Here is a 9,366-nt window from a genome sequence, read left to right on the forward strand (position 1 = left end):
ACTGAGTAAGTAAAGGGTATGATACTAGAAATATGTGGTTATTACTGGGTATCTTACAAACACTTTACAAATAATGCACATAACTATGTTCCAAATCCATTGTACTTTTAAGCATAATTATAGATTACAAAATTGAATTAAAAGTATGACAGTTTATGCAAGTGAATATTACTGTCATTTTTTATAAATAAGGAATGCGGCTACTATTTTGAATTCACTATAGTTCTGAATGTAAATAGATCCTTTAAAATTATTTACAGTGCAGCTACAGGGAAGGACATAGACAGCTACTTTCATTACAGGCACTAGCAGAGTTTCATGGTGATTTGTATTCATTAGGTTCAGGACATGTGTCAATAATCATCATGACATACTTCAGAGATATTTTACACTGTTTAGCCTGTATGTATTGAGGCATTATATGTACATAGCTGACTAATGAGGAAATTATTAAATGAATTGTAAGATACCCAGTAATAACCACATATTTCTAGTATTATGCCCTTTACTTACTCAGTACTTTATCTTATGGCTTAGTTAACTTTGTACTTACCCAGTAATTAGTAATTTAATTTAAAGTGTTACCAATAATTAAGATGCAGTCTTACCTCATTGATATCCCTGTAATACCAGTGTTAATCAGTCTATGAGGATTTATCTATTAGTTATAGTTCTCTAAGAATGTCTAGTTAAATTGATGTGTCTATTTGTTTTGTTTTTTATGTAATTCATAATGGTGGGTATGGGGGTGGTGCAATAATTTTTTAAACATTCTTCTCTACTTTTTTTTCTTCCTGGTAACACTGAGAGAGTCAGGGTATTCAGTACATGATCCTTGTCTATGAGAAAGATAACAATGGAGGATGCATATGGTAAGCAGTTAGACGAAACAAAATTCTTAATAGAAATATGGGCAGACACTGTACTGTACTGTACAAAGCAAACTTCAGACAGATTACAGTAACAGTGCAATAACCACAGTGGTATTTGTTGCTGCTTAGATTTATTCAGGGCATTCTATATTGAACAGAGAGTCATCTGAGGTTTATCCTTAACCCTGGAGTTTTCCTACACTCTCAGAAAAAAGGTACGGTAGAGATACATTATTGGTTACTAAAGGTACAAACATTGTAAATGTTCCTTTAAAGGTTTAACAGTCTTGTTAAAGGACAGTTGTACATTACATTTTCTTCTCCAGAGATCCTGGAGATTAAATGGGGTGTACAACTTTTAAAATCTACAATTAGTATATAATATGGTACAATAATGTTCCCTAACTGAAGTTACAACAATGAGGGAACCAACACAGTGTCAGCAAAAGGTACCACCACAGTGACATTTTTTCTGACAGCGTATAGGTCATTTTTATTTTACCTTATGTGGTTTCAACCACTCTGAAGCCATGTACACATTATTTTGCCTCCACAGAAAGCCAGGAGGCCTTGATAAGGGTCCAGAGCAGAGTGATCAGTGTGTGAATATTTACAGTAACAGCTGAAGGAAAATACCTCTGCTAAGTGACCGAAAATACACACTGTAGTGTAGCAAGTTGGAGGAAATAATAAGAATACCTGAACATGGGTACTTACCAGTGTTTAAACATGCATCACACATGCCCTATAGCCTCACCCTTCCATGTGTGTGTGTGTGTGTATATGTTATAGAACACGCTCAAACACTTTCAGAAAAACAACTTCATTTGATAATAATATAAGGCAGATTCAATCTGATTTCTAATTCCATACACCAATTTAAGGTGAACTCATTGCCTTTCATGCTCTAACCATACTGTGAATAATCCAGAGGCCACCATTTACTGATCTGTGTATATTTCACAAAAAATAACATAGCTGCCAAACCAAACTAAACATATAGCAATCATAGCTTTTGTGTTTTCTATCCAACAAAAAACACAGTATTGTTGCCAATTCCTAACCGCAGCTCTAGCTTTCATTCCAAAAAAAAACCTAAATCATCAGTGTGGACAATTTGCAGCATCCCACTCATTTGGCAGAAATCACAGCTACACTCTCAGAAAAAAGGTACGGTGCAGGTACATTATTGTCACAAACAGTGTAAATGTGCCTTTAAAAGTGCAACAGTGATTTGTTGTAATAATTGTAATCTTTCATGATAGATCTGAAACAAATGAACATAGTTCATAGAAGGTACATTATGTGTACTCTTTAGGGTACCACCACAGTGACAGTTTTCCTGTTTTTCTGTTTTTCAGTTTTTACAGTGTATGAATGCTTTTTTAGCTTTAGCAACAGTTAAATCTTTTTGTAAATGGATTGGTAGTTGGATATTTTTTTTCTTGTAGTTCAAAACTTTAGGGACAAATTGTAGTAACAGATCATTTATAGTCCATGCACAATTTTTCTTTGATGTTTATGTCGGGAGAGTGAGGGCCATTCCAAAATCTTCATTTTGCATCTCTTTAGGTAGTCTTATGTGGGTTTTGATGTATATTGTGTTGTAGAAGCTGTCCTCTTTCCAGATTTAGTCAACTGTCACTATTCTGTACCTTTAGTATAGGGAACATAAATGTTCATCTCCAGGACTTATTTTCTTTTCTTTTATCTTACATTGATCTATTATGAAATATTACAAATATTCCCATTTTCTTTCTGGAAAAGAATGTAATGTAACACACCTGGACTTTAAAACCACTTTGTAATAATAATGTACATTGACTGTACTTTGTTCTGTGAGTATATTTATATATATATATATATATATATATATATATATATATATATATATATATATATATATGTGTGTGTGTGTGTGTGTGTGTGTGTGTGTGTGTGTGTGTGTGTGTGTGTGAGATAATTCATCTACATTTTTATTTGGATAGTCTCAATATAAACCCAATTCTCAAGTTATTTTAAATGACAAGGTGTAAAGAGGGTAATAGTGTAATAAAGTGTGATCTCTTTGTATAATCATCACATACAATTCAAATGTTTGAAGATCACAACTCCTGCCCCATTCTTCATTAAAAATATATTCTCATCCCTACACACAACAGTAGTGGTCACAAGTCCTCATCAACATTTATTTAGCTCATTTTACATTTACTTACAAACCCTGGTTAAACTAGTCTTCTCAGAAAAGTTTACATAATATTAGGTGTTGTGGAAATGTTCTCATAGTAGGTTTGGGAGGAATATGGAACTGGGCTGTAACCTGAGACCTGTTCTGTCTTAAATTCACAGTTAGTCTGTTGATCTCTAGGTTTTATTGCTCATAGGTGGGTACTGGCAAAGCCCTATTCATACCAATTTGTTTCATTACTGAGTAAACAAATCCCAAACACCTATAACAGAGGCTAAATTAATGAGAAACCACACGTACACAAAGAGTTATATTTAATGACTACATCAGATGATTGCATTTTTCTGCTGCTGTTCTGCAACCCTTTAATAGTTTATTCCTTGTGAACTGAACCCAAAGGTTTTATGACTATTCCAATTCTGCCTTGTCATCATTCAGAAACATTCAGTCTGGTTTGTCTACGCAAACATGAATGTTCACTGAGAATCAACTCGGTTTCATTCATTTAAGAGCTACTGAAAAAAACTAACAAAAAACAAACAAACAAACAAAAAAAAAAACAGGCCCTCATTTTTCATGACAGTTTAGATAAAATTCTGGACACTCTGAAGTCACATGACATATATAGCAGATGGGTTTAAAAAAGGGTTATCTGGGAGTATTCAAAGTGCCCAATTTAGCCAGGCTGCCATTTGCTAAAAAACGTGTTACAAGTGTCACTTATATTTGAGTAAAGGGAAGGCTGTCATATATGTCGGTCCATAATATTCATCCATCTTTTTTAAAAGACCTTGAGAATAATTTAGACTCATGGGTATTGTCCAGTGTTTCAAAAATTGGCAAAGAATTTGACAGCTATTACACTTCATGCACTATGTCATGTGACCCTGCCTAATAAAGCACACGAAGGTTTTCCTCAGAAATATAGATATTATTTGAGAGAATAGAGATTTCATTCAAAACCCCTTGTGTTTTTATGACGGTAAAATTTCGATTAATTATTAGTTATATTTCAATTTTTTTTTTCCACATTTTATTAGAATTTGTACAGTTTAAACACAAAATTTACTACAGAAACATTTGGTTGAATCAGTTAGACTCAATGCAAAGGTTCATCAATCAAACATAGTGGCCAGCATTCTGAGTGCTAAGCTCCAATTCAGCACAAAATACCAGTAATATTAAAATGAATAACTATATTCATAACTAATAAAATATATCAAAATTTTACATGAAAAGAAAATGAAAGGGGAAAAAATTGTTTGTTTTTTCAATTCCATAATGACTAAACATCAGTGTAACTGTACATGCACTGTAGAAAAACATTTATTTAGATTGACAATAAAACATATGGAATTGTTTATTTGAACATATGACACATTTGATATTAGTGCATATTTTTAAATAATATAGAATTTGTACATTCCAATTTAATGTTGTTTTTGTCAGTGCATAACATTTCATTATTAGTTGGGGTTTTTATTTCAAATAAACAAAACATTATTTGACCACAAGTTTCAAAATGTTCAGAACTACATGATTGTCACTGGTTGACTTACTAAACTCCACTGAAACTTGTGGAACCAGATTGTGTTTTTATTTTGCTCTTTATCTCTAGGTGGATTGGTAGGCACTAGAAGAATTTAGAACTTAACACCAGTGCAAACTACTGACAAAAGTCAATAAGCACCAATAATTGCACTTTGATTGGATGATCGATGGTGCCAGAGCCCTTCAGAAGAAAAGAAATCCTCAATTACACTTGATCTCTTCAGGGAGGGAACCTAGAACCTGCTCACAAGGAATTTCTAGAAATGACAGTGAACTTAAAAAGCCACAAAGAAAAGTCTTCTCCTAGCATAGATTGTTCACAGATTTTCTGTGTGAAATGATTTGTAAAATAACAGGTTTATCAGTTGTTTTTGATACAATTCTGCTGAAATATTTAATATTAATTGATTATTGTTAAAGGTAACATATTAAAATTTACTGTCCAAAGTGTTTAAAAAGTGATACATTTTTCACTGGACATTCATTCACTCGTTGTCTGTAACCACTTATCCAGTTCTGGGTCCAGAGCCTACCTGGAATCATTGGGCTCGGGGCAGGAACACAAACTGGAGGGAGCGCCAATCCTTCACACGGCAAAACACACACACTCACACCTATGGACACTTTTGAGTATCCAATCCACCTACCAACGTGTTTCTTTTTTTTTTGGCATGTGAGAGGAAACCAGAGCACCAAGAGGAAACCCACACGGACACAGGGAGAACACAGCAAACTCCTCATAGACAGTCACCTGGCCTCAAATTCAAAATGAGTGAATATTTGCAAAAAAAAATAAATAAAGTTTATCTGTTTGAACATTAAATATCTTGTCTTCGTAGTGTATTCAATTGAATATAGATGATTAAAAAGCATTTTCAAATCATTGTATTCTGTTTTTATTTATGTTTTATACAACGTCCCAACTTCATTGGAATTGGGGTTTTAAAATTTAAATTCTTCAATGATTTAAAAAAAATGATAACAGGAAGGAAGCCTATTTTCATTCTTATGTGTAGCTTATCACAATGGATAATGGAATTCCTCAAATATTTCAATAGTCAGAATATTTACTCGTGCGCGAGGAAGGAACACACCTTGGACAGGGCGCCAGTCCATCACAAGACATTACACACTCACTCGTGTGGACTTTTTCACACAGCCTGTCCACTGGACTGTGTGAAGAAATCAGAACACCACAGACAGTGACCCATTGCATTGATTGAAATCATAACTCTAGGACCCTGGAGCTGTGTGGCTGTGAAGATGATCAGAACAAAATCTCATATTTCCAAATCTGGTCATTTCAAAAGAGAAGGAAGCATTCCCCTAGCCTGACTTAGCCCATTAATATACCATAATATTTATACTTCTGAAACCTTTCTACTGTTTAGTGCTCCATGAATGTCCAATTTAAAGGATTTTCCAATGGTTATAATAATGAAAAAGATATAACTAAAGGTTTTTCTTCCGACAGTGGTATGCTGCAAAAATGCAGAGACTATTCAATCTGTCTGGAACTATGTGGAGCTCACAATAAGCCATTACTGAGGAAAAGAAGAGAAGAGAAATAAAAAGTCAAAGCTGCAGAAAATGTTAGAACTCCATCTGAGGAATGAAATAAGGGACTGAAGAGTCTAGACTTCGAATCTGGTTTTCTCAGAGAGCAGAAAATTCTCAGAATATTTGCAAGGAGCATGGAACATATTTACATTCTGTGGCTTGTAATAATATATAAATATGTGTTTTGCAATTTTCTTTCCTAACACCAAAGAATAAAAGTTGTATTCAATGGTTGTTTTGAGTATAAATTTATAATAATAATTTTAAAAAGTATTTTACTTTTTAATTCACACAAATGTAAATGAAGTCTGTACAGTGATATCAGAAAACAATTTATTTACCTACTGTCACATGTGACGTTAAACAGTTGTCCTTTATGGATTTTTTCAAATCACTAGGATCAGTTGAATGCACATTCAAAGCATTCATCTAAACTGCACCCACCTCACCTCAGGTGTGCTAAATGCTTTGAAAGCAGACTGTAATCTGAGTGTCGAGTCAGTGTGTCTCACCAGTCAGACAAGACCTTCTCACGTTTAGTGTGGAATTTTTTACTATTGAGTCGCCACACAATGACAGCTTTATGTGATTTAATAATTAATTTTATTCCATTGGATTAAGCATCTTAACAAAATAAAAAATAATAATAAAAGTTACATTTAAAATCAGGGGGTCCTTCCTACTCAGCTGTGGCATTTCCCAATATAGGGCCAACACTTTGACCACTGGTCCCTTTGAGAGCCCTGGTAGTCTTCAAAAGAGAACTCAAATATTGGTAAATGGCATGCCCTCTGACAATGTAGGGGAGTTATGAGGGAGATTAGGAATGTCTGATCCACTAATTAAGACTTAAAAACATCAGTTTAAGTGGTTGAATCCTATTTACCTTTCGTACCTTATAATTTAGATAAATAGGTAGATAAACAGACAGATACTTTATTGATCCCAAAGGAAATTCAAGGCATCCAGTAGCTGTTCTACATAAAATAGTACAATATAAAAATAAGATGGAGACAACAAAAATAGAAATCTAGAACTGAGTATATAATAAAGTGTGTCACTGCCCAAAGAAAAAATATTTTTGTCTATTTGTAGTTCACTACATCATTTGAACAGAGTAGTTGTGACTATTGACAAATTGACCAATAAAAATGCTAAAAATAATCATTTTAATAAAATAAATAAAGTCCTTTAGACTGACTTCCACTGAAAGTTAAGAAGGGTACCTTTCCCTCATAAAGGTGACCATGCCATTTCTTGTCTTGTTGCTTGCCTCATTCCTATCATTGGTCATGACTTCATTAAGGTTGCTGATGTGCAGACAGAGAAAACACTGTATGTTAATTTTTAGTAAGTAACTATCTAGCTACTTTAACACTTTATTTCCTTCTGAGTTTCTGATTATATTCAGATTATATCAGCTGCAAATGGACACATGCTAACCTCAGCTGTAAGGTTTACTGTAAGGATTATAAGACTACAGTTCACTGAAGCACATGCCTGCGCTGAACAGGTTTCCCTTTACGTCCTGGAGACAAAGTTGATTCCCCAATAGTCACTGTATAATTCTTATGTACACAGAACACTGAGTTGGATATTCTTTTGAGCTCTGTGTGTGTGTGTGTGTGTGTGTGTGTGTGTGTGTGTGTGTGTGTGTGTGTGTGTGTGAGTGAGTGAGTGAGTGAGTGAGTGAGTGTGTGAGTGTGTGAGTGAGTGAGTGAGTGAGTGAAAAACAAATGCATAAAAAATATTGGTCTGGAAAACATGCCAAGTGTGTCCAAAATCTTAGACTTTTTTAATCTATTTCAGGCTTTACATAGCAACTCACAGCAGGAAATTTCAGCAAATACCCACCCACCCATCCACACACTCAGACAAAAAATATTTAAGCAATCTTTTTCCCTCCTAACTCACTAATCAGAATCCATTCAATTTTACCAAGTGACATATTATTAAAAATAAAGCCTGGGCTTCTAGATAACTAAAGAACAGCATTGATCATAATGTGTATATGAATACATTCATTCATTCATCATCTGTAACCGCTTATCCAGTTGAGGGTCGCAGTGGGTCCAGAGCCTACCTGGAATCATTGGGCTATGGTCACTTTTGAGTCACCAATCCACCTACCAACGTCTGTTTTTGAACTGTGAGAGGAAACCGGAGCACCCGGAAGAAACCCATGCGGACAGCCTCACAGACAGTCACCCGGATGTATATGAATATGATGTGTAAAATAGATGAGGAACAATCATGAATTCCACAATTTTATTAAAGTGTGCTTTTTGTGGCCTAAAGATGAATCATATTTCCAGTTCATATTCTATTAGTCACCAATATAATGTACATGTATGTTTCTTTAATGGGACAAACTGAGAATTTAAATTTATGAAATAAATATCAGCCACCCATTTGATACACTAAGGTTACATTAATTCACAATACTAGCATTATATACTAGCAAAATCCTAAAATAATGATAGTTCTTATTGTTTGTTAATGCTTATTGCGGTATTATTATTATTAATATTATTATTATTAATTTTTATTATTAATATATTTTTTATTGTAAATTGTTGCCAATAGCGTTCAAGATCTAAAGGAAAAGCAACACTTTAATGCAGTCAGTTATTATTAAATTAGCTAAGACATTGCAGTTGTAATGGTGGCATGATTATGCAGTGTGAACATGGTGGTACTCAGAAGTTTTCATATTTGCTTCTTGCCCATTTCTTGCTACCATGTCACAATATGGTTTGGGAGGAAAAGGTTGGGAAATAACCATTTGTTGCCTGGAAAGCAAAGCATAAAGACCTAAGTCCCTCTTAGGTGCGGTGTTTCTTTGAGCTTGCCTTTAGTATTAGTGTGATTAAGGGATTTGGTTATAGTATCAGTGTGAAAGATTCACTCTTCCTGATTATCCACACCTTTGAACATGAAGAAAAACAAAGAAGGAAAGGAACACGGAAAAATAATCCAGAGTCTTACAGTAACACACATCTGATAAATAAAAATAATTTCATTGGTATGTTTTGTATTATTGTTGACATTGTCAGATGGCAAAACTACAGCGTGTGGTATACAGACACTTCACCCTTTCCTTATTACACCACTAGATGGCTCTACATGTCTTTGGCTTAGAAATGATAAAGCTTATTGCAACGAATTTAATAATTTTTGTTTTCCTTAATGTGA

The sequence above is a fragment of the Hoplias malabaricus genome, chromosome 6 (genome assembly GCF_029633855.1).
Source record: "Hoplias malabaricus isolate fHopMal1 chromosome 6, fHopMal1.hap1, whole genome shotgun sequence".
NCBI classification, from domain to species: Eukaryota; Metazoa; Chordata; class Actinopteri; order Characiformes; family Erythrinidae; genus Hoplias; species Hoplias malabaricus.